The sequence below is a fragment of the Cyrtonyx montezumae genome, unplaced genomic scaffold (assembly GCF_038088225.1).
Source record: "Cyrtonyx montezumae isolate F1298 unplaced genomic scaffold, pur_monq_1.0 scaffold_0, whole genome shotgun sequence".
In the NCBI taxonomy this organism is placed as follows: Eukaryota; Metazoa; Chordata; class Aves; order Galliformes; family Odontophoridae; genus Cyrtonyx; species Cyrtonyx montezumae.
The window spans coordinates 27,243,064-27,270,354 of NW_027071824.1; positions in this window are offsets into that span (position 1 = coordinate 27,243,064).

A 27,291-nucleotide genomic window follows, 5' to 3' on the forward strand; every position below is an offset into this window, starting at 1 on the left:
TGTTTAATTAAAATTTGCATAATTTTTCAGAGAAATGGAACATCAAGTGGCAGTAAAGTGGCAGAGACAACATCAAAATAGAAAGAAAAATCTTCATTTTAACAAAGTGTAAGAAGAAAGATAGAAATTAAGGGAAAGGTAACTATGTAGTAATATTTGTTTTCATTAATGTTTCAATAAAAAGCTCCTGGTTATTTGAGGAGACTGAGGGGACTATTATTTATTTACTACCAAGTCTTTCCATAGGAGCTATTTCTTTGCTTTCAACAGAAGACTTTAGCATTTCCTTGGTTTATTCAACAACATTAAAAGAACCAAACAATATATTAATCTCTCTGATCATCTCACATAATGTCTCCATTGAAGTATGTTGCCAGAGCTTGAACTAGATATTAAGTAAGTACTGATCATTAAATTGATGGAAATTAAGCCATTTATGCTTATAAGTAGAAAGGTGATCTACCCAGACGGAATTTCTTCCATCACTGCAGAGACTATTGTTCTCCATGCTTCTCTGTGGTGAGAGAAGGTAAGAACCTATGGCTGAAAAGAAATTGAGCAGAGGTCTTCTGAGCACTACATCAATGTTTTTATCACAAAGACATCAATTTCAAAATTATCAAGTACACCTCGTAACACCAACATTAGGACTTCAGCTCTTGTTATTTCTTATTCACAATTTCCTTTAACAGTGGATGAGTTCCCTTTAAGTGAATTAGTGACAGACAATCACAAAACTGACCTTATTTGAATGTTTCTCAGGTCCTTTATTTTCACCTGAAAAATCTGTTTATTCATGGGGCCTTACACTGGAGAGGTTGCTCAAACAAATGCTTTCACTAACTCTTTAGATTTGACCACTGGAAGGCCCAGACCTTAAAACGCATCTCCAGTTTTGAGTATAGACAAACATTTCATAACTAATAGTAATTTTATAAAGGACTCACATCTTTAATATATCACTGGGATAGAAAAGATATTTCTAAATATTTTCAAAAAGAGAACATTTACTGTATTGCGCTCAAAATTGGTAGATTATTTCTACTTTTGTATAGTGTTTTAAGGGTCTTTCTTGAGAAATGTTTTTAACTCATGATTTTTGTTTGTTTTTTCTATTTCCATTTTTGGTAATTTCTTTTTTAATAAAATTGAGAAGATTATTTTTGTTATTAATAGCTGCAATCATTCTTAACTTTGTAGAAGATCTGATGCCTGGTTACAAATTTTATTGAAATCACATGTTTGGGAAATGAAGTTATATCAGAACCATATCTGTTTTCTGCAGAGAGGAAAACCAGCCTTCTGATGAGAGGAAAAGTACATATGAGTTGCATAAAGCAAGAGGTGGCACCTGTAGCATGATCCTACCTGAACATCTGTGACAAGGTAGGAAATTCTGCATTCAGCTCAGACCCTCACAAAGCAGAGGGGGAAAATGAGTTAATCTCTTCAGGCTCTGAGGTTTGCAGATTAGCTTCATGACTGCTATGGTAACTATATTTAAATACTCTTCTCTCTACAGTATAAGATTTAGCATGTAAGTGTTTCGGTTAGAATTTATTTATTTATTAATTTTTGATGCATATAGAAGAAAAAAAAATATTTATTTCTGGAGTATTTGTGCCAGTGTATTTTGTTGTTGTTGTTTTTTGTTAGTTTTATTCTATAGACATCCTATGGATGTTACTATATGCTCCAGAGAATGAAGTACTGTTCTGAAAGTGTTCTTTAAACATGTCCAGTACAATTACTGTGCTGTTGTAGCACTATGAAGGATTGTTGTTTCTGCCTCTTAATTCCTATTCAGAACGTGTTCATAGTGTGGTGGCCAATATTTTTCAAATAGGATGCATGGTTTACCTCGATGTACTATGTGCATACTTTCTTCTCTTTGTTGTTTCTCCCAGTAGAGCATGAAATATTGTGATTTACGAATAGCAATGATAAATCACAGCCTACTCCCGTGCTATTACAACTATCAGCTGTTACTTCATACCATCCATTTGTTTCCTGCCCAATTCCCAAGACAGAGTTGAGACGTTTTTGCAGAACTTTATTTTCAGAATCAAAGGATTGCTTGTAAAACTACTGCATTAATTTTTATACCTTTGAAAGAAATTAATGTTCCATTTACACATGTGAATTTCTTATCAACATGTGGTTTCCGTTTCTGTTCAGTTTTGATTCGGGTTGCAATATTAATTTTAAACTATTGACACATCTAGTTGGCAATGGAAAGGATTTAATCAGTGTACTTTTTGTGCCCTTTCCTGCAACATTCGATACAAGTTTTAGCGGTGAAATGCAGCTTGGGAAATCTTTGGGCTGTGATGTCTAAGAAATGCAGGATGCAGAACTGGTGTTTTTCAAGAAGAAAAACTTTTTTTGTAAAAAACTATAAACTTTTCACTGCAAAATGATTAATAAGTAAAATAAGGAACAGCAAGTATTTTGGATATCTCTTACTCTTCTATTGCTCAATCTTTACTCTGTATAGACGTGTCCATGTGGGATGAGCCAATGTAGTCAGCTTGCCTTATTGGGACTACCAGTTTTTCATACACATGTTCATAATTTTACGGGATATACATTCTTTTAGCAAAAAGCCTGATACTTGTTATGCTGCAAGTGTTTTGCATTAGAAATGTAAAATAAAACCAAAGCTGTGGAAAGAGTAATTTATTCAATAGGAAACAATGTCAAAGCATTTTAATTTCCTCCTATATCCATAATTTTGTTCCTCATCAGCTATGCTTTGACAAGTTTATGCTCTGCACTCTGATGTCCATATTATTTAAAAAGTTATTCAATTTCTTCTACGTATGACCTATAGGGAGGGTAGAAAATCCTCCTATTTTTACCTCCCACAGCTCAGAGCTGAGGGTGGAGTGAGACAGAATCTTCCAGCGTCACAAAACAGCATGCACTGAGAAGGAAACTGGAGATGGAGGAAAATAAAAAAGTGAACCAGAGGAATCTATACATCTGTTTGCTGGGTTCCACAACACCAAATGGCAGCTCTTGAAGTGGGCTCTTAGGGGTGTCTAAATTTTCCTCAAACTAGATATTAGCTTTCTGAAGTATATTAAACCTAAGGTTTTTTTTTTTTTTTGAAACTCATCGAATAAGAAACAACTGAAGTATTTGCCAGGTGATTTATCTATGGCTTGTTTACCTTCTCTTCTGACTCAGCAGGCAGCTCTGGAGCAGCTGGCAGGATTCATCCATTGCAAAAGAGCTGGTGACCACGCGTGCCACTGGCCAGCTGCTCCATGCACTGCCTCCTTATCAGCTTCTCAGGGGAAGGTGGGAGCCTCACAGGTGTGGCGATGCCACTGTGTGAGGAAGGGGAGATTAGATGCTTCCAATGAGGTACTGTAAAGGTTTGGGTTGGGAACGTACCTCAATCTGTAGCTCAACTTTGAGTCACAAAGTCCTGGAGTACTCTATTAATGGTCTATTAATATAGGCTTTCTACGATTACTTGGTCAAGGATACTCACTTTTCTCATCCTGGGTCAGTTAAAAAGCATTTCTGCCCATATACCTTTTCAAATACATTCACATAAACTCAAGATTGTATATAGACAGACACAAGGCGAGTGCTCATACTCACAGGTGTTTGCATGCAAATCGAAATGGAAGAAAAGAGAAACCACACACAAAGAAAAACACTCACATGATTCTTGTTAACAAAAGCATGTTGATTTAAAACAGTCATAGACAAAAATATCATTGCTAAACTTACAGCTCAGTGGCAGATGGAGACATATTGCGATGATTTGTGCTACAAAGGGGCCTCTGCTTCTTTAAACAGCCAATGCCAATATCATTTTGATGAAGCTATTGGAAAGCCAGCAGAAATCTCTCAGATGGAGACATGTAACATACCAGATGTGGCCTAGAGGAATGAATGGGGAGAGTACAACAGCAATAAAATTGTACAGAACTTTATAGAGACTGTCAAACCACAGGAAAAAAGGTAGGCAGCAAGAGAAAATAGACTGCTCAATTATAATCAGTGCTTGCAGAAATGTAGGATCTGCTCTGCAGAGATCATCAGTATCTGAACCAACCCTGGGGAATGAGGTGCTGTGTACATCAGAAGCCAGCTGCTAGATTTTCTATGCTGCAGTATATTTGTTCTTAAATAGATGATTAAAACAGAAAACCAAATTCCTGCTTCAGCTGTACGAGGCAGTCTCACTAGTTAGGCATGAATAAAATACAAAAGCTAAAATGCTCCTCAGAATGAGCTTATTGAGGTGGCTTTGTTTTGAAGGATTTTTCTGTTTTCTTCATCCTGTCAGAACAGAACAAGGCAACTAATCTATGTTCTTACCTATGAAATATCAAGTAATACCTGATAAAGATCTTCCATGTTAAAGGTGGAAAATGATTTGATATTTGTTAATGCTGAGCTGAGGACAGTGGTCAAATCATAGTTTCCAAAGGAATACTACTCATAAAGCATTGACCATTTGATCACAGTGTCCCACTTGCAGCTGTGTCTATAAGAAATGCTGTGTTTCCAGATGTATGAAACAGATAATATTCTGGTAAATATATGTGGGGAGTGAAAGGGGGAGCAAAAATGGGATTTGCCCATCTGAGATTTAGATTACACCTTGTCTAACTCTTTCTACATCCTTTCCAGTTACTCACTCCTGTAAATTACATTTTGGACTAGGGTGGATTTTAGTTAATGATGGAAATGTGCACAATTTTGACACCCTCTCTATTATGGAACTAAACAAAGCCACTGGGCTCTCTAAACAATAACCGAAGTTATTCTAGTCTCCATGGGAATAATTAGGTAAGGACTTAGCTATAGATGTTGATTGGATCTCTCTTCCTGAAGTCCATGCTTCTGTTTGCAGAGTTCCTTGGCTACAGGAGTGAATAAACCAATTAGATCTTCTTTAAAAATTGCCTGAAAAGATGGTTAATCTAGATTGGATGCATGTATTTCTGTCATAAAAACACACCCTTCGAGAGCAACAGTTCTTTCAGGATAAAAAGGATGACCAGAGCTTACTGAAGGATGAGTATTGGGACCAAAGGCTGGGAATACAAAACTCAGAAGAACTTTATCTCTGAACTTTCAAATGATGTTTAAAATAGTGCTGGATAGAGAAGAGTCTAGGAAAAATAATGGAAAACAGCATCTTTAGATTGTTGTTCTTATCTCTGGGGTCTTTCGTTCTAAATAAATACTTCATTTAAGGAAATAGTAATGTCCTCTTAAAAGATGAGCAGCATTTCAATCCAGCAATCCCATTGTGGGACAGTTTAGAATTCACAATTTAACTACAGAATAAAGCTGATCAAAGAAATATAACGAAAGAGTTACCTAATCAACATTGCTTAGCTAACACTACTGTATATACTGACAATATGACAAATGATGGCACTGACAAAATGTTGAGAAGAAACTGTGCTATCATACCTGAATTGCCCTTTTCAGTCCCAGCATCACAGCAGGTGAAAGTGAAAGGGAGCAGGAATGACCCCCATGGATACAGCTGGCCAAAATATTTAGATTTCAACCCCATACTGTGCACTCATACCAACACTGGATTATGCATGAACAAATACTCAAAGTGGAAATAAATATTTCAGCAACCACACATCATAGCAGTAGTGAGAATAAGAACCTTGTGTTTGCAACTCTTCATCACTTCTGTGTAGGAATATTTGAAAGCCTTACTTGTCTACTGGCCTAACCATGAAGTGATGATCACTGCCTATAAAGTGCTGAAAGCTCTCGGAACCCACTGCAGTCAGAGTGAGGAGATGTTGATACTCAGTACTTTAAAGCAACAGCAACATCTTTCCTCTCCAGACCCGTGCTGTTTTTTGGAGGTCTGCATTGCAACCAATAAACTAAACAAACAATAGCAGTTCATCTGGAGTTCCAGTTGTGTTTGGACCGACAGCTTTAATTTCCAAGCTTGGCATCAACAAAATCTGTTTCTGACTCTTGAGAAGAAACAAAGCATTTGATCTTGACCTGTGGAAGACCACTCCTTTCCCCATCCTCCCATGCCTTTCATGTCTCCTTGAATTCAATCTGCTACTGCTGGCACACAGGGGAAGCCAGTTCTGGTGATGTCAACAGGGTTTCTCCAGGCAGACTACGTGTCATCAAAGAGCTGCTCCTTGGAGGAAACCTGGAGCAGTGCCTGGAGTTAGTGGAGGCCGCCAGCAATCTGAGAAACTTTTCTCTTGTTGAAGGGGGCCAAGGGGCACTGGCGGCCTGTCCTTCTCATCAGATCAGTCAGACACCAAGGAGCAATTCCAGCAATACAGTCCAAAGTAAGCACCATGATTTTGAGAGGGATAAATGACAGTAGAAGCCAAGTAAGTCCTTGAAGAAATGATGCGGTAATATTTCATTAGGCCACCTATTGCCACAGTTAATCAGCTGCACTGTGTACAAATGTAAGGTGAGGCAGTCTTAAAAAGCAGGGAAGCCCAGCAGTAAGGGTGGCAATATTCTTAAACCTCATTTTAAAGCAGGCAAAAAAAAAAAAAAAGCTCCATAAATCCTGGCCCAGACATCCAAAAAACAAATTATGAGGCAGATTTACCTGTACTTAAAAATGTTTGAAGATGATCTGAAGACACATTAGTAGAAAGGAGGAGAAAAGTACTGCCTGGTTATCTTTTTAATCAGCAGCAGACCTAGAGATTATCTAATTATCTCCAATAGACAAGTGTCTTTTCCTTACTAAAATCAAGGTGAAAGATGTTGGTTTCTTTCTGGTGCTTTGGTGGTGGTGGTTCGTCTGTGTGCGTGCTGAACTGAATAAACCTCTTCATTTAGAAAGGAGAAGCAGCACTGTACTTTAGTCTGTATTTTAGGTGTTCAGCCTCCAGTTGCTCTGTGATCACGGACATCTATTGTGTCTTTACTCAGAAAATCTTCTAGGTATCACCTACTGGTCTTTTACCAGTACCCACCATGCCAGAGAGCTGCAGAATGGATACTGTGCTAACAGATGGGTGGCTCCCAGGTGCTGGGAGCAGCAGGGACTCACCTCAGTGCAGGACCTTCAGACAGGACCCTTCTCACTGCCCCGTACAGGATCAGGGCACTGGGGGGCACTGGGCAGCCCCAGATCTAAGCGTTTCTGATGTTCAGGCTGGGATGAGGCCGGGCTGGGAATTGGACCTACCAGTGGGGCCCAGAATAAGTCCTGGTGAGGAGCACTGGAGTCAGGCATGGCTTGAGTGAGGGCTTGTTAATGCTGAGGGCAGGAGCTGTGGCTGCAGCAGCTCCAAGGACTGTCCAGACCTGGCCAGGTACCTTCCTTCTCTTTCCTGGCAGCAACTCTTGCTGCAGATAAGCTGGCCTGAGCTTCTCTGGTCTAGATGTTTTGGCAGAACTCAATCCTTCCTAAAATTTTAGATATTCTGTGGTTCATATCAGATCATGAAGTTTGGTGGTCTTCCAGTATAATGCATAAAACAGTACTATGTGCCAGCCCAGGTTGTTCAGAGCTGGAAAGACTATATGGAAGGCTATTCTGAATGCTGTAAGATGTAATGTTGTATTAAAAAATGTATTCATGCTTATTTTATCTGAAACCAGAATCAGATACGTAATCTCACATGGGAATTAGAGACAGAAGCTGTAACTGTTCACTTGAGCTGTCTTTTCACCTGTGCTGATCCAATACCACTCTTTGCCTGCCATCAGGACAGCAGCTGTCCCACTGCATAAAATTCAGCTATTTATTTTATGGGGAATTATATAGGTCAGTCTGTGCTTAAATGCAGATTAAACTTTGCTGGCATTCCAGTATGAATGACCTCCAGCATTTTCAAACTGGTCTTATAGATACTTAATAATTTCTTTTTAACTGGTTCTGTCAAGGAGAAACATTAATTTGGTAAGCCATTTATATTTTTTCATTTTCACATTAATAATTTATGTGCTTACTTGCATGTTCTTGGAAATAAAACCTCGGTCTTTCCGCTATGTTTGCATGGATGAAGAAACCACTATGCACTCCTGCCTACCCTGTCAAAGGCTTGAGTGTGAAACAAGAACTGCCCAGCAAATGATCATTGTTGCAGAACAGCTGTCCCTCTGTGGTCTTGAGTGTAATCATAATAGATTGTTCAGAGTGCAAAATATGGTTCATTTTGAAGTGATATGTATTTACATTGGCAACACGTATAAAACAAATGATCTTCTAACGTGTGGCATGGGTGAGTTTGTCATGTGTAATCTCTGTTAGTCAGTCACTACATATCAGTGATATTTGTGGTTTAACAAAGTTTTTCAACTACAACATTTATAGTTTACTTTTGATATGGCAAGAAAAATGTTTAGCATGAACATTGGCAGATATTTAGCATAGCTCCAGATGATAAAATTGTAACCAAAGAGTTTTGCAGGTTGGGGTAGTGTTGAGGTTCTGGAGACTGAAGAATCAGGGATAAACCTAACAGGGGTAACAGGAGAAGCCTGATATGAATAAGGATCATCTGTTAACTATGTGTAGTTTTCTGATAGCATTTAGAAATCATAGAATCATAGAATGGTTTAAGTAGGAAAGAACTTTAAAGATTATCTTATTTCAACCCCTCTGCTGTGAGCAGGAGTACCTTCCACTGGAGCAGGTTACTCAAAGTCCCGATCAGTCTGACCTTAAACAATTCTAGGGATGAAGCATCCACAGTTCCTCTGAACAGCCTGCTCCAGCACCTCACTACCCTCATACTGAAGGTTTTCTTCCTTATATCTAATCTAAATCTACCCTCTTTTAGTTTAAAGCCATTACACCTTGTTCTACCACTACACCTCTCCAGTTTTCTTTACTGTTTGGGTACTGGTAGGCTATTACAGTGTCTCCTCAAAGCCTTCTCATCTCCAGGCTGAAGAACTCCAACACTATCAGCTCATCTTCATAGGTGTGGTGCTCCATCACTCTCATGGCCCTCTGGGTATTGAAAAAAGTGAATAATAATAATAATAATAAAATCAGAAAATATTCTAAATCTTTTTCTAGATGCCCAGTTACAATTGTAGAAAAAATACACTGATTTTTATTTTTTCAAACAAATTAGGTGTAAATGGAGAATGGAGTCTGCTACACACACTTCTAAAATTTGTAGATGCATAGCCACACATGCTTTTCATTTTCATAGTAATGAATGAATTTTCAGGCATTTCACACATTCATGAACCGTACATGACACGTACATATAAATGCACTCATGTTATCCCATAGCATAAACAATTAATGCAATTTTGTATAATTTAAATGAAGAGAATGTGGATTAAAGTTAGGACATTGAGGAGAGACAAAGGGACAGAAGAATTCACAGTTAGAAAGAAACATTATACAGATGTGTTCATTGTTGTACAGGCACATTAATCATGATCACTAAATGAAAAAGAATTCAACACACATTTCTTGTCAGTGATTGTTTATGTTTTCTTTAAAATGCTTGATGATGTTGATTCTCTAATCTTGCCCTTCAAACTACTGCACCCAAGACTTTGCTACAAAAAATATTAACTTTTTTGTTTCTTCAATCTAATGTGGGCCCTGGTAAAAAGATTTTTTTATTAAGTCTTTGTACAATCCATGTAGAATTATTGTTTCTTTCCCTGTTTTATTGCCAATCCCAGTGTTGTGGTTTTTTTAATCTGTCCTACTAACATCAATTTTTTAGGCAATTGATCAGTTTTTGATTCTCTCCAGTTAGTTCAAAAGTTTCTTGAAATTTAAAAGCCCTAGCTATATTATATGCTATGCTATTAAGCAATGTCTAAACAGTGCAGAGGAAACCAGAACTATTTATCTTGAAGATTGGGCTGTTATTCTTTGAATGATGCAATCATAGTTTTTTTCCTTCAGTTGGTTGGTTGGATTTTTAAGCAGATTGACAGTGCTAGAATACAAAATGCTCAAGATTTCATTTAGCTCTTTAAGATAGATGAGGATTTATTTCAGTAAATTTTGCATATAGAAGGCAATCATGATTGTACTAAGGACAGGGTTTTGTGGCACAAAGGGGCATGGTTTAGTGATGGGACTTGATAGGTCAGATTAACGGTTGAACTTGGAAAAGACATTCTGAATGTCTTTTTTCAGCCCTGATGATTCTGTAATTCTATGATTCAGATGGTTGCCAACTACCACTCCAATATCATATCTTTGATATACTGCTTATTTATTTAAGAGTTTGCATGTAGCTTGTCATGCTGAATTTTATTTAGCTTTTTTTTGCCAGTTGAGTTTGTGTCTGAGATGTATAAGTATTGGAATCAATGTAGGTATTTTGTTCAGCATTCTCCTCAAGTTAATTAATTTTCCGAAAAGTTATATAAAAACACATCAGAAACAGACATTATATTAACAGAGTATACTTTTGAGTTTACAGATCCAGTTTCAGCTGAATTCTCTGCTATGGAGACAGGAAAATGGCTGTTTTCCTGAGTTCCATGATCTGATATAATATACTGCTTAGCCTCATTATCTCATTATCTTACCAAATTACCATTGTCTCATTATCTTACCAAATCACCTTTCTTATTCCACAGTGCTTATCCTGAGATATTCTCTTCTACACTAGAGCAGAGTTTGGCTCTTAGCTTGACCATAAAACCAGGCTTGCTTCTAAGTGAGAGTTTTTACAAAAATATGCCCTTGAAGACCTGTCATCTGGAGCAAGCACTACAGAAGTACTTTGTGGAAATGGGGGGAAATGGCTTATGTCTGCAGATACTTGTTGTAACTAAACCAGATTTCAGCACTGGGTAGAGAAGAATGGCATGCCTGGGTTTCTGGGGGAGCCCTGAAGCATTATGTTATCCTCTATAAAAATTCTCATCTGTCATTGTTGGGGCATGCCAAGAGCATTTTGAATCATATTTTTTTTCTCAGAGGGATTAAAATTATGTAGAAAATCACTTTTACTCAGTAATCTCCCAAGATGCTTCAAAAGCATAAGAATATATCATACTGCAAGGGGATTGCACAATGCTATCCATGAATTCATGTCAAGGCCATAATCTCAATTTTCATCATCTTTGGAAATCTAATGAGGGCCTATAACCTTTGTAGGACTTGGAAACCCCTTTCTTGTGATTAGAGAGGGTTAGATAAACTATAGTGAAGCCCTGTTATGTATCTATCTTGTTTTTGTTTTATTTACCATTTTTTAATTCAATCCCCTTGAACCCTTAAGAATGAAGTAGTATTGCTTAAGTGAAAGAAAAAGAAAAGCAAGCCAAGGCTGAAGAAAAAAAACAGGAATATTTATAGTTCAGATAATTCTGGAATTGTTTTGTCTGGGTCAAAATGATCTACCAAAGTCTCCTTGGCAATGAAAATTCAAATGTAAAAAATTTTTTATGTCTGATTAATTTTATGTGATAGTGATAAAAATCTAGTACCTTCTGTCTGGTAGACTTATCCTTCCATTCCCATTCATTATTGTTTTGCTTGTTGATGGAATTGAAATATTCTTTCAAATGCAGTGATTATTAGGGCCCAAGGTGATTTTACTAAGAGGAATTGGACCCCTAAATTTATATAGGACAAACCCAACTTTGAAACTAGATGGAACTAGCTGAAGCCTGAAATAATGTGACACATATGTGCTGGGAATAGGGTGAAACCATGAATTTCAAGAGGAGAAAAAACTGAGGTATATTTTTACTTCTATTAGGGATTGGTTTATAAGGAAATTATTCAGTGGGAATAAGCTGCACAAGAGCTGCACAAGGACAAAAACTAAGATTTATATATGTTTCCATCCATTAGTGAGATTTAGACTAGACCAACTAGTGTATAGGTATATAACCCATTCTACCAGGATGGCTTTCCCCTCAGAGAAATTAAGTAGATGAACAGGTAGGAACATATTGGGTCACCTGGCTTTCCTTTCCTTTGTTGTTCTAAAGAAAGGTTTAAGCATCTGGAATTGTGTGGGTGGCTTTGCAGTGGACAATGCACCATTTTCTTCAGTTACTGTAAATCTGTTTTAAGAGTATTACATACTCAGTAAGAAGTACTTCTGAACTTCATTAAGATGCAGAATTATCGATTTTGTCACAAGGAAGCCATGTAAATGAAGTCTTCAAAATAAGAGAAAAGAAAACCATATTCCATTGAGTCTTCTAAAAATAGCTTGATCTTGAAAGTTGGAACTGAAAGGCTGGGAGAGGGACAAGCCAGGGGAGGTCTTAATAACGTCTCACTATGAACTTTGGTATTATTTGGATAAATTGTATCAGCCCTATTAGAACTAAACTCTATTATGAACTGGGTGATAAGATTTATACAGATGCTAAATAGATATTCTAAGGAAGAAAAACTTCATCTGTCTTCTGTCTTTTGTCACAGACTGTTGCTAACAGGATATCAGATGCTGATTAGAGAGAGAACAAGTCTTGTGTATAAAAATGCCATTTTTACATAGCAGAACTTCAAAGTAATAGGTGAATTGAGAGACAGATGTAACAGTTTTTCTGCCAAGTCTACAAAAACAGAAATAGTGTTGTAGAACCCAACAATATCGTCAACTAAATTATCTAGGGCACAATCATTACAGAATATCACCCCTCTGCGATACCCAGTCCATGATATTAGTTTCTGTGTTGTAGGGGAAAATTATTTGATCTTGAGGAATAAATTAGGCCTGCTCTTGTAAAGTGTAACCATCTCTGTCATTTCAGAATCAGCAGCAGCCCTTGAAAACTATTTAAAAAAACCTGTCTCAAAAGTGTTATGTCTTAGTATGTGTGAAATGCTCAGAAATGCTAAAAATTTTTTATGCTTCCTCCCATAGATACCTTTCAGTATGAAAGAATTGAAGATCTGTATCTACCAGCCTTCTGAACCACTGAGGAACTTCCCACATTCAAATCTGTACCACATTTTTGCTGTGTAGCTCCTTTTGATGTTTCTAATTCCTGCGCAGGATACATTTCAAGGACACGGCGTGTTTCTTCTTAAATGCTTGTTGTTATGAGTTAAACTGATTGCTTTTTGTCATAGAAATCTGGTCCTCCCAACACCATAAAACTTCTGTCATATTCACTATATCTTTTTCTCTGAGATTCCAAGTTGTTTTAGATGACAATATGTATGCAAGCTACCAGTAACGGCTCAAGTACAACTGATAGTTTTAAATGCTGCTTATATTGCATAGGTTCATCTTGCAAGTAGTTGGCAATTAATGTGAGTGAATACACATATTCTCTAAAGAAAGAATCTTTATTTTTAAAATCTTCTTTATAAATACCAAATATTTCTATCCAAGTACCTTTCATGTTTGAAGTCAGAGCCTTTCAACAAATTGTACTTGTGGGTTATGTTCCAGAAGAAAAATGCCAAGGGGGACAATGAGCACAGCCCCCTGGTACTTCAGATCAGTCACAGGTCCCAACCTCTCTGCCTGCCTGCCTACCTGTGTGTTTATCAACACCTCTCAAAGAATTGTAATACAGTGAAGCAACTTAGACTGCTTTATTCAAATACATATGTCACTTTGGGAGATTTAGTGGCAGTTAGTTCATCTGAGGCAACTGGAGCCTGAAATCTAAATAAAAAGAGAGTGCTGTGCAGCTCTGCCAATAGAATTACTTGACTTGATGCTTCTCTGTAAAACTATGCATTTTATTCCCAACTGTTTTCATTATTAGTGTCTATGCTAGGGAGATTTTTTAACAATGCTGGGGAAATTGCCTGTGGCAGGGAAAGTGTAAACTCATCTAAACTATGGCCCACAGCTTAAGAGAGCTATTCTGGAAAAATGTGAACCACGGCTACAGGCCAGGAACACCAAAAGCTGGGACTTTTGTCTTGCACAGCTACAAAGTAAAAACTTGTGTAATTGAGATGCTTGGTCTTAAGAATTCCTTCTGAGAAAGATTTGCAGATGGTAGAGTTACCCAGAGTATGTGAATCCCTAAAGAAAGGCTGACATGTTTTGCTGTCTTTGTCACACATAAACAAAACAAAACAAGGGAAAAAACATGCCTTTCTTATCAGGGAGCAAACATGTCATTGGGTAAAAATCCTGCAGCTGGCTAACACTGTAGCTGAGAAAGTTAATTACATACAAGGAGATTTCAGGATATGTCTCAGACAGAAAGGGGGAAGAGGCCAGAGATTTGGTCATGGCAGTCAGCATTCCCTCAACTACGATGTGCTGAGCTTGCAGGCAGAGCCTGGGCAAATGCTCTGGCTAAAGGAATCCAGTCTGTGGCATATGGACAAAGAGTCTGTGAACATGTCCTCAGAGCAGTTGTGGCTATTTAGAAACCTAACTCCTGCCAAATGAGAGTTTGGGTCTGGAATTTGGGATCAAGGCTAGCTCTGCTCTAGTCATCCTCAGGTGTAAACCTATATATTTAATACTGAAGTGACTAAATATGCAGGACTGCAAAACTGAAATGTTGCCTTTGTTTTCTAATTAGAAAAAAGGATATATATTCCCCCTTATGATAGCATGGCTGAAGTCAATGAAGATCCAAGTAAATCATTATGGACTATGCTATGCGTGTTTTAAAAAAAATCCTAAGACAAACATATGACTAAGCATTTCAACCTTAGCTAAACACAGAAAAAAAATTAAGAGACAAGGAACAAATATTTATGTTTGCTTCTGCTCATTGCTCTCACAGAATTTGGTAGACTGCATGGGATATGGCACAGCAGCAAAGTGAAGAGCTGTGGTACAGTGTGAGCAGGTCCCACTAAAGGAACGAGAAAGTTCAGCTGATGATCCAGCCCAGATGAGCACTGAAGTTTAGTCCATCCTTACATTAACTGTAGCCTTGCAATTGAGGTTCGTAGTCAGATGTTCATAAAGGAAATACATTTCTACTTGAGGGCTAGAGAAATATGCTGGCTCAGTAACTGGTGGTTTGTTTTGCTTTTATGTGTATGTTTTTGCAACTGTTAATACTCTGCTTGCCACATGTACACACTTTGAATATCACTGCCCTTCACTTAGTCCAACTTGGATTTGCATTTTAAATGTTATTTAAAATAAATGTCTTAGGGAAACCTATGATATGTAAAGTAGTAAGTAAAGTAGTAACCTTTGATAGTGTAAAGTAGTAAAGATACACCTGAACTAACAGCAAACTGAGATAAGATTACCAGATAAAACAGAACTGAACAGCACCAATTTATTAATTCATGGTTTTCTGCTATTTCAGAAACTAGTGAGTAAGTTGTCATAACCTCCATGAGAGGTTATTTGGATTAGGATGCTTTTAGTGTATTTACCTGAAAAGATTTTAAGTTTGACAAGACACAAATTTCAATCCAATTGTTAGAATTTAGCTAATGCTTGCTTCTTCGCAGCTTTCTCTAGAGCTAGAATTTCACTCATTATAGCAAGTATGATTTTTCCCTGCTTTGCCAATTGAAGTGATCTCCCACTATGAACCAGTTAGTATATTTTCCCACCTCTAGAGAAGAGTATGTTCTCCTAGGGTTGTTCTGGGAGGAGTCATTCTGGGACCAGCTCTCCCTTGTCTGGAACAAGAGCTTGGGATGCTCATCCGGTACCATTAATCTGATGAAGCCCTAATGTGTGGTCCAGATCCAGGCTGTAGGGTGAATGAGAAGAAACATGCCAGACAGAGGAGTAAGTGGGCTAGGTGCCATGTCTGATTCTGTTTCCTTTTCATGGAAAATTCATGTGAAAAAGCTTTGTACATAGCTGTCCTGAATAACTGGATATTTGTATTTCTTTTTTCTTTTCTGGTGGTTAACACTCATTGCTGCCATGTTTCTTAAGTGGAAAAGCTCCACATCAAGACTGGACAATGTTATGGGTCTTTGTACTATCATGCACTGTGCAGGAGTTGGCAAGAAAGGCTGAATCTCCTGTCTGCTGGCTTATATCCCATAGCAGCAAGTCTCACATTTTTACCCAGAAAGAATTTCTGATTCCAAAATGATTTCCAAGAGCTCTTCAGTATGAGAAATGTCTAAAGAACAGAAATAAAACCAGGAACAATTAATAGAGCTGCACTGCATATGATCACAGTCTATATTCTAAATGAAAAACAAATCATTTCTTCCCCAGTACCAGACATAGTAACCAGAGTGCACAAAGTTTAACCTCCCTTAACATGTTTTATCAGCATTATTCCTAGCAAGAAAATATATATAAAGCTCAACAACAGCATGCACAAAGGAGAGATCTGCTCATGGTATCATTTTCTTGGGGAAGTGAGACAAAAAAGTGAGGAGAAAAAGTACTACTTTTTCAAACAATATTAACTACTGATACTTACAGCTTAACTTCTGTTTTGCTGCAAAAGGGATCCTTGAACATATGTCCCACATAGATCCATTTCAGAACATGGATTTGAAGTTTAGCATCCCATATTCTGCTATCACAATGGATTTGTAACACTCAAACACTCAAAAAGGCCTGATTGGGCCTTTTAGGGGATGAGTCTCAGACAATACTCTGAAAGGGTATTGCTGAGCACCAGAGACACAACACGAACTCATGGACATTTTTGTCTAAGATTTTCTTTTAAAGTTCAGCATGTACATCATTATCTTCCTATGTATTCAATTTCTATCCAAAAACAGAGGCAGAAATTATATCCATGAAGTAGTCCTGTGGAGGCAGAGAAGATTGTTTTCCACAAACAGAGCTGGGTTTTTAATACAGGTGTGTTGCAATATTTTTAGGATGAAAGGTAGAGACATAAGAGGTAAAAAACAGTACTCAGAATACAGAAATGATTTCTCCCTGCTAATTTTATTTTCTCGCTGCTTTATGTTTAAAAGCCAAAATAATTTGATAAGAAAATATACAAAAGTCAAACGCTATCTGTTCTAATTAAACAAGCTGCCAAACAAATACAAGCGAATGCAAAAAATAAAAATAAAAAATAATCTATACTTTACATTTCCAGTATCCATAAATAGTATTTTACTTCAAGTTTCCATCAATTTCCTTTACAGCTGGGAACTGATTTGGGGAATGCGACACTTTTTCATTGTTTCTTTCATGGTACTTATCAAATGTGTCTATATTGCTCTCACTCCTGTGTTTAAACTTCATGTAGGTATGGTTCTAGGATTACAGGGAGATAATGTGAATGCTACTAATAAGACAGCTGCAATCAAGCTGAGAACTCAGCTTACATCCAGGTTTTCCCAGGTGCGTAAGTTTTTCATCTTGAATTTCTTTGCAGGTGGACTTTGAGGAAAAGTAATACATTCCTGGGCTCACTGGCAGCCTACATAGGGCAGATGATTTTACCAGACTGCTGTTCATTTGGAAGCTGCACATGTCTGAGATTCTAGGTGGCTGCATTCACAATGGGGGCCAAACACAGCCAGCTCTGTACAACTGCAGAGGTTACAGGAAGCGGTGAACATCCTGTGCTCATGTGGCCTGTGCTTTCAATGGAAGTCAAATGCCTCCTGTGCAAATCAGATTCACTACTCAAGCTCAGAAGAAATGCACAGTAGGTCTGATTTTGGTGAATGCGTTGTTTTATTGTCTGCTCACAGTTTACTTTGAACGGGATATAACATTTTGATAAAATAACATGACTTTGGACTGACATAGAAGACTATCTGCTTATATTCATACGTAATTCATTGAGAAAAGGGACAATTGCATCTTTTTCTGACAATGAACAGAGCTGAGGGGGACACGCATAGCCCAAGCTGCCAGAACAAGGGCAAAGCAGGCAGTGAGTCTGCAGCACTGCCAAAGCCCGCAGGGTTCCTCAGTGCAACTGTATGCCAACTTGGATCAAGCAGCCCACCCAAAGCTCCAGGGGAGCTTCTGCAACAGACATGGCAATGGAAGAAGCTATGGAAAATTGCTGGACAGGAGAGCAAAGCCGGAGGAAAGGACTCGTGCTGTGAAAATATGCTGGGTTACAGGAGGGCTCTGTTTTCAAACATTTGATTTTAATCTGTTTCACTCAGCAGATTCAAGTGCCTTATTCTTAAAAGATTTCCTTTTTCTCTCTAGAGACGGAAAGTCTTTTTTGTGGCATTGATAGGCTAACTTTACAGGGAGATGGGCTTTGAACAATTATCTGAAAAACACAATCCACCTTTACTGACATCATTATGTGTTAGTACCTGCATATTTTTGTATTGGCAATCCAAATCTAGGACTCCAAACCCTTCTCAAGTAGTGAGGAAACTACCGAAAGGTTTTCTCATACCAATTCCAACTCCCCTCCGCATACCCAGCCAGTCTTTTGACACTGTAGATACTGTTTAGATACTTAAAACAATGACTAGAGTCATAGTAGGAGCACGGGCGAAAAGGAAGTTGTTTTCATAAGTCTGTATACACTGTTCATGATCCCCAGCAGTGGGGAGGAGTACACATACTGGGATAACCTGCAATATTTGTGCTGTATTGTATGTCTGAATGGATCAGCTAACCCCAAAGAAAAGGGTCAACAGTAACTTGGGAAGGGAACAAAAAACAAAAAACAAAACAAAACAAAACAAAAAACTGGAGGAGAGTTTTATTAATATTATTTAGAAGAAATTGTAATTACTTGGAATGGAGTTGCTTCAACTATTCCTCTTCTGACTAGCATGATGGTAGGATAGTATTATTACTTAAATGGTATGTGATGAGCTCAAAACCAAAGCAAATGTAAATAAAGACATATTTTCTCACTCCTTTGGTAAACTTTTAGATATATTTAAAATTTTCTGTACTGGTCTCCATTGTGCACAGTGTCATCATCCATCATCTTTTCCAAAATTTATAGTTAGCTCTGTGCTGTTTTGGCCCAAATGCATTTTTCTATTGAACTGGTCCCACAGATTGGTTCTCTGTAGAATTTTGGACTCTATTAGTTTAATCCTACTGCTTTGTTTATTTCCTGTTAACTTTTCTGGTGGATAGATTTGTGTTTCTTAGTTCACTAGTTTCTTGTATACTTGTCTGATGCTCTCTGATATTACTATTACTTGTATTTTAACATAGACAATTTGGTTGGATAGCTAAATGAATTTTCACTGCAGTACTCCATCCTAATGAGGGTTTACAGATTCTGATCCTATAGAAAAGACAACAGAAATGTTCTCTGTAAACATATCTGACGGTAATTTATAACATTCCAAATAGAGATGCTATTGCAGAAGTGCTAAGTCATGCCCTGAACCCGTGAAAGTGACAGAGCACCTGGTGAGAAGGCAGGGCCAACCCAGGGGAGCTCAGGTGCATGCAACATACCTGAGTAACCAGAAAGGGTGGAGACAGGATCCACTCCTTCCCAGACCTCATTTAAGGGTTGGCAGTGGAGGTAAAGATTTCTTGCTGGAGTTTGTTGTGCATCTGAGATCTTCTAAAGGTAAGTAGCTTTTTTTTCCTTTATTTCTTTGTTTGTTGCTGTTGTATTTGAGCAAATCCTCACTTGTTGCGGCCTGGGTTTTTGCTACTCTGCTGTTATTGCTCAAGTGGATATCTAGATTTGGAAACTTAGTAATTATTGTAGCTCAGGCTCAGAGTAGATGTGAAATATATTGGATCTTGACATTGTGGTAAACCAGGACTGGACAATTTGTATTTTCCTATTTTATAATGCAAGATGTTCATCTTAAATTCCAACATTAGGTTTTGTACTCAGTAATTCTCCTGGGTAAACTAAATATGAACATCTCATTCTGGAAATGATTTGTGTTCTGCTCAGTTCTAGCTCCATAGAGCTATAACTTCTGAGTGCCACAGTTTTTGTCTTGAATGCCGTGTGATATGCAAGCGTGGAAGAATATTTTACACTGTGCAGGACACTTTAGAGATAATGTATTAGCAAAAGTGTAATTTGTCTGTTAAGATTTTGCTGTATGCATCAAACTGACTTTCATGTTAGTCCATGTGAGTTGTAAATGGGTCACTTATGGCCAGTGTGTGAAATTTATTTCATTCAAGTAGCATTTTGTTGTAGATAGACAAAACTTGAAAGAAAACTGATCAGAAAAAAAGGAAAGCAAGGAAAATAATCAATTGTAATAGAACAGTAATTTCCTATGTGACTCTATATGAAACTTCTCCTTATTGTTTCTAGGAGAATGCTGGACAATATTAGATGCTGCAATTATAAGTAAGACCTTTGAATAATAGCATTATCATTGTCTGCTGTTGTCATTAATCACTAGCTGTTACATTTATGGCTCATATAGGTAGTCTCACTTAAGCTGTCCTCAGCTGGAAAATCCCTTGGTGAAATAAGGGTGCCTTTTCAAATCACTCAGCTCCTGAGGTAGAATTGCTTTTAGTTTTCTTTGAATAAATAAATTGAATAAATAAATTAATAGTAAATAAAAAATTTTTCTTTTTTATTTATTATTCATTTTTTGCGTTTTCCAAAATACATGCAGAAAATCTATTTACATTCATTGGTTGAAGATGCAATTCTTTCTCTATTTGTTTTTATATTTGTCCAGAAAGCCCTGAAGTTTTGAAACATGAGATAAATATTAGTGTTTTTAAACTTTATGTTCCAAAATCTTCTGATACTTCTGCTTTTTGATATCTCACAAAAGACTTGGCTTACAATTTTCACTGTATTTTACTTCTTCTGGCTGAGTTACAGCATGCACAAGTGAGATTAGAGACTGATTTGTTATTCAGGTAATTATTTGGAGTTTCTAACTGTTTAGAAGTACTTGAAGTCTTGACATTTCATGGAGGGAAAAGCTTTCTAAGGAACCCTGGGCAAGCACTTTTAAAGACTTGTAGTGGTGACAAAGGAGGATTTTTATGTGCTTGGGATAAATTTATGTGGGAGTTCTTCCCAGATATTTAGTAGACTTATAGGTGAACTAACTGAAACCAGCATTATTGTATTGTTTTTACTTCTTGTTCTGTTCCTGGCAACTGCTTTGCAGTGTATTGTAAACCAAATCATATGTTCTCAGGCATAAATCTTTTTAATGCTGAAGTCTCCTTAGGATGTTGACTCATTTGATGAATGGTATCTCATGATAGTGACTGACTGAATTTTCATCCCATCTTACTGTGACTTTTTTTTGCTGCGCAGAAAAAAAGAAAACCTAGGAAGGTTCTGCTCAGGCAAGGCAAAGGATATTTTACTGCGCAGTACCTATTTCAAGACATGTATAGGTACTAGGACATGAGTGCATGTGGCTCCCGTCTGGTTCTGACACTGTTCTCCAATTAATAAGCCTGTGTATGACCCCTGAGGTCAGTGCTGCTCTGCTGAAGTGCTGTTTCTTGCCTGTGTGGGGCAGATGGTGGTTATTTCTGTCTGACTTCAACTCATTCACTAAATGAGTGGCTGTTTCACATCTACAGGCTCGTGCTCAATGAATTCCCAGCATAGGTATCTCCTCTTGGTAACCAGTGTCATCTAGCGTGCTACCTAGGGCAGAATCATAAAGATGAGAGTAAAACATGCTGTAGCTGCTTTGGGATCAGGTCCTTCATTTTGGCCCTAACATGCATGCCCATTTTCCTGTCATACGCTGCTAAACAACTGCAGTATGGCTAACTGCCTTTTATAATTCCCATTTCCCAGCATCAAATATTTAAAATACTTAGTTATCTTTGAAATATCCTATGAGTATAATCAGTGAAGGTCAAACAAGTCAAAAATTCTGCAGGTAGATAGGCAGGCAGACCTGCGAGTAGTTAGCCGGTTAAATAGTAATTAATAAACAATTAGATTTTTGGTGTAGATGTTACTGATTTTAAGTCTCTTTGTAAAAAATTCTGCTGGACCACAGAGAACACTGGATTTATAAATATCTTTGTACTTCACGTTGTTTGCTCTATTTGTTAGCAGTCTGTGTGTATATCTGAGTTGGCGAAAATCCACTTGGAAAATAATGGAAATATCTTACACATGGAGTTGAGATCTGTCCTCAGTCCAACCTTATGACATTAATTTACCTATAGTTCTGGATTCAAAGATGCCTTATTCTATTACCAAAATAAGATATTTAACTGTGTTATTCCCTTTCTTGTAGTGTACTGCAACTTTCTGAGGCTGTATGCAAGGACACCAAGGATTATTTTTAAGTAGCCATTGGCTTTCTGTACACTTATACACCTATGTAAAAGACACTCAAGAAACTATGTTTGTTTGGACACAGTGTTATCTAGAGTAAGTTGGCCTCTTCCTAAATTCACATACCTCTGGATAACATGAGGTGGAGAAGAATGATGACTTTCACATTGATCTGAGATGGAATAGCTGAGAAGTAATGTGGTCTAAAGGTTACAAGAGGAGACTTGGATCTTTTGCAGCTGCTAATTCTTAGCTTAGTTGATGCTCTTCATGTGACCTTAACAATAGCAAAATCCAATGATCTGTTAATTCATCTGTCAACTGTCAGATTATTTCTAGATATTTCTAGCATGTGCTCCATGTGCTACAGCATAAATGCACCAAAAAACATTAAAAAAAGACCTGGGCATGTGGACATGGGAACTCATCTATACTGGTGAATTATAGCTTTTTTTTAATGGAATTGACACAGTGGAATTAATCTCCCACAGGTGATGACTTGGCTCTGGAGTATTCCCACTAACTACTTTGGACACAACTGATCTATTTGAGAGGGTGAAATAATTTAGTAATTTGGATGTTCCCAACTCAGTTTCAGTTGTTCCTGTGCCACAGGATGGTATATTTAGTAAGGATCTGTAGCCTCAGTCCAGAGCAGTGGATACACATCTGCTGGAGTAGCAGAGTGACTTGAGAAGAGTGCTTAGTCAGTTTCACACAACCATATACAACGTTAGCGTGTATGCATCTGATGTATATAGGATTCACAGGGACTCTATGTATTTGCTGAGCAGATGCACAGTATGCAGATTTGTTACACAAGGTGAATAGATATGTTATATCTGGATGTAGCACATATGACTGGTGTGAGATATCCTGTGATCATAGATTATCTGCATGTGTGCTGTCCCATACAGCCAAGTGTCTTCTATCCTGAGGCAAAAGGCCAAATTTACTCTCAACCTCTGTCTCAAGACAGAGACCTGTCATATTGAAACTATTGACACCACCACGCAGTAAATGTCTTTTTCTTCCCTCCCACTTTATGACATCAAAGCTGCAGAAGAAAGGAGAAGTTGGATATGTAAGAAGAATTGAGATAATCCTGGCAGTTGGAAGTGTGAGGGTGTTATTGGGTGTTTACTGAGCTTTCAGAGACCTTAAGCAAAAAATATGGTGCTGCACAGACCTTGTGCTCATGAGGAAGCTAAGTCAGATACAATGCAACTGGAATGGAATTCATAACTTGGCTTGTTAAACTCTCATGGATGGGATTTCCTAAAATTTCAAAAGGAAATGAGTCCTCAATTCCATTTAAAACCTGTGGAAAACTGAGAATCATTTAACTTATCTAAAGAACTCTTAAATGTTATATTTTCAATTTTATAGCCTTGTAGACAATGTTTTATGGCTCCAGCACAGTATTGTTTCACTGCATATATATATGTAGGTATTATGTAAAGATCATAAGCTGCTATCCAGTATTGTATTTCTGATCAGTTTTTTTTTTTGTCACAAGCATTTATGGGAAATACAAGATACAACATACACAGTGTAACAGTAAGGGTACTGGAAAAAATTGTCATAGTAGCTCCTGCCAAATGTTTTCTTTGAAAACAATGTGTTGCAAGCTTAATGAGATTTACTGTGTTTAAAATGTATTTAAAGTCTTTAGCATTTTCCTCTCTGCTAGTTTTGTATATTAAAAAAAAAAAAAGGGTGAACCAAGTAATCTCTATATGAAAACAGCCAGAAAGATGTCCATGAATAATACTTAGTAAACCTCTAATTGTTGTAAATGACATACCCAACAAATTCTCAGTTACAGTCTCAGCCTTGCTAATAGAGAAACCCATTACATTTGTGTTACATAAGATCTTTTCTGTCATCTTAGGCTTTTTTATTGAGGATTCCTCTGCACATATGTGTATCCATCTGTCCAACCACATCCTAAGGGACCCAGAGAGTGAGAGAATGAGACTGTTTTATGTCTGTGTAAGCAGTTGCTCCACATCTACTTTTCTCTGTACCACATTGTAACTAAAAACCTATTCATTTAAGTTTTGAAGTATATATTTCAAACTGCATTCACTAGGAATGAGTCTCTTTTTTTTTTTTTTGACCACATTCTTGCAGGGCTCTTGAAGCCTGAGTACTGAGTTCAGGCTTGGCAGATTCCCCTTTCCCCCCTCAAAGCCTAGGTTCAAGCCATATTTGGGTTCTTTTGTGCTGATGTTTGCAAACCTAGCAGGGAAGTTCAAGAGAGGATAGATGCTTTAACACTGCTCAGACCAGGCTTCATTTCAGAGCTGAAAGGTGACAAAAAGTGCAAAAGTGAAGTTGGTCCAGGAAGGTTTTAAACAGCAAGCCATAAATTATCCTTTTCTTTCCTTTTTTCCATTCCTTCCCCCTTCTCAAGAGAAGGTATTTCCAGTAAAAGCTAAATTTGTCTCAAAAATTGGCTCAATTCTTTTCAACACTGCTGCTACACTTTGCTGCAGAGAAGGACCCCTAGTGTTTTTTGCCCAGGTTTCATCCTTTTCTGGCTTAGGCATATATTTACATAGGAAATATGTATAAAAATAATTACACATTATATATATGCTTATGATAGACAATATAGGGGAACTTAAAGCATACACATTTATCTATTCCTAGGTCTGCGGAGCTGCCTGTTCCCAAAGGCATACTGTGCAACCTGAGGAAAGCCAGCTTTATAACCAAATAATAACCATAGATGCACTGATCAGGAGTATGTGGTTACATGGCATACAACTCAAATAGCAAAGGGCTTTCTGTCTGAGGGACATGGTAGCTCCTAAGAAGGATTACTTGGGCCCCTTGAAGATCTCTAAGGAAGGGCCTATGAGTAAGAGCCATGCATAGGTTTAGATCAGTAACACATGGAATACAGAAATTAGTACAATAAAACTTGTTCAAGTGCTTTACTGAAAAGTGCAGAAAATAGAAACATACTGAGGAGGCAACTAAAGGCTGAACAAGAAGAAAATGGAAAATAGACACTGTTTAACTTCTCTTCAGAATCCCAATCAACCTTATCTAAATGTCTATCCAAAATAACAGTTAAGGAAAACTTTTATATCAAAAAGTTTTTCCAGTAAAGGAAGATTTGGCTGCAAATTGCAGCCTTTAGAAAAGAAGGTAAAGGGCTAGAGGCATAAACTTAGTAAATATACCAGAAAATAATTTTATATATAAATGATACTTCCTTTTGCTATTGTCATCCTTTTATTAGGAGTTTTTCAGAAGAGGAAAAGAGATCAGGAAGTACAGTCATCCAGAGATGGACTAGTGATTTGACCAAGTCTATGCATGTGCTGGGGCCTGGGGATCAGCAGCTACACCCACCACATATCAATGAGAGGAAGTTGCCCCACTAGTGGGGGCTGCATCCTGCTTTCCCTAGGATAGGGTCTACAGGCTCCAGTGAGGAAGAGAGGAAGATAGTTCTATGGCAACTGGGTAGTATCCTGAAGCTGAGTCATGGGGTGTACAGAGAGTTTCTTCATCTTCCCCAGGAGGTCTCATCTGAACAGGTGATTGCAGGATAGAAGCTTGTGCCACCCACTTAACTTTTTTTTTTTTACATGATTAAGGCATTCAGCTTTATCAGACTTCAGTGTGGATTTTTATTTGTTCTTGACAACTCTTACCCTGGAAAAATTCTTGCCCAGTACTTATCCATTTTGACAAATTACTTTTGACCTGAAAAACACTAATTACTCAATACAGAAACATACAGGAAAGGGAATTATGGTGGTAGATATATACTCCAAGTTGTTTTTTTCCTTTTGTAAGAAGAATGTTCCAATTTCCATCTCGAAGTTTTTTAATGTTCACTGAAAACACTTGGTTGAAATTTAGATTTAAATTTATTAAAATCAGACAAGGAAAATAAAATAGCTTACTTAATTCATACATTTGGTTTATGTACATTTTCATGTTATGTCATCTTCTGCTTGTTTACTACTCCCAGTATCTCCCTCTCCTGTCTTTGCAGACTGAGGGGCTAAGATTAATGGCTTTCATCCATAGGAAACTTTCATGTGTGGCTTCTTTTAATTTAGATAGGAACTGTCTCTCAAGTATCTTCATATGTTAGTAGTTTTCTTAAGGTGAGAAGCCTATTTTCTAATAAATTTCAGAAGCAGGCACTGCTTTTAAACTGACTAAATTACAAAATTTAATTTTTAAGGTGAGCTTTCAACCTTTAAATTTTCATCTCATGAGCTATGAAGGAGGACATATTTTCATTATTTTAAGTACTAGCAGAAATGCCTCTTTTGTCAGATCATCAGTTTAAAAAAAAAACATATTATATGGAAATTTCCATATAATATCCAGCACAGTAAAGCTATACTACACACATTTTAGGAATTATCCATGATCAGATTCTTGGCCAAAAGTTCATTTCTAAAGATGCTTTACTAAAGGCCTCCTTGTCTTCAGATCAAGAAAAAAGTTTGTCACTTTGCCAGTGACACTAAATAAGCATGCAAGTGAGTAATTATTTTTTACTTAGTATCCATTAACTCAATTGCCCAACAGAAATATTTTGTTGCTCATGCTTTTGTGGATTTATTGCAGTGCTTTCTATGTATAAAGTTTCTTACTAATCCCTGGATCTTTATCTCTTCTGGAAGTTTTTCTTCCTATGCCTATAAACTCTAGAACTGTGAAAAGAAACAGAAAAATGGCCCTTTTAGTCAGGAGTGTTTTTTGACTGACCTTGAGTTGCACACTTCTACATTAAGGCAGGACATGAGGAAAAAGTAAAAAAAAAAAAAAAACCAAAAAAAACCTCCTGTCTCTTAAGAAACAAAAACTGTTGTGTCAAGCAAGTATGATGTGAGCAAAATATTTCTTTACTCTGTTGACAGGAGATAAGTGAGTTAATTTCAAAAGAGATGCAGGTGACCTGTGTCTTATTGAGAACAAAGTAAAGAGAGTTCCTAAAATTTTCATGACTGCAGCATGTCATTGAGCCAGCATTTCCCATGAGATAATGTTTTGCTTTGCAGAATACAAACTGAATTGGTGATAGTTTGGTTTCTTATTCTGTTAACTACAACAGGAAAAACTGTAGTCAAGTATTTTACATACCTCTTATCTACTAATGAAAATGCATCTATAGGCATGTTTAATATATGGACATGAGGTTTGAACACATGCTTAAAGCCACGCATGATTCCTGGACTGAGCAAGTCAGCCATTTACCTTTGATTTCAGTGGAAGTTTAGTACTACT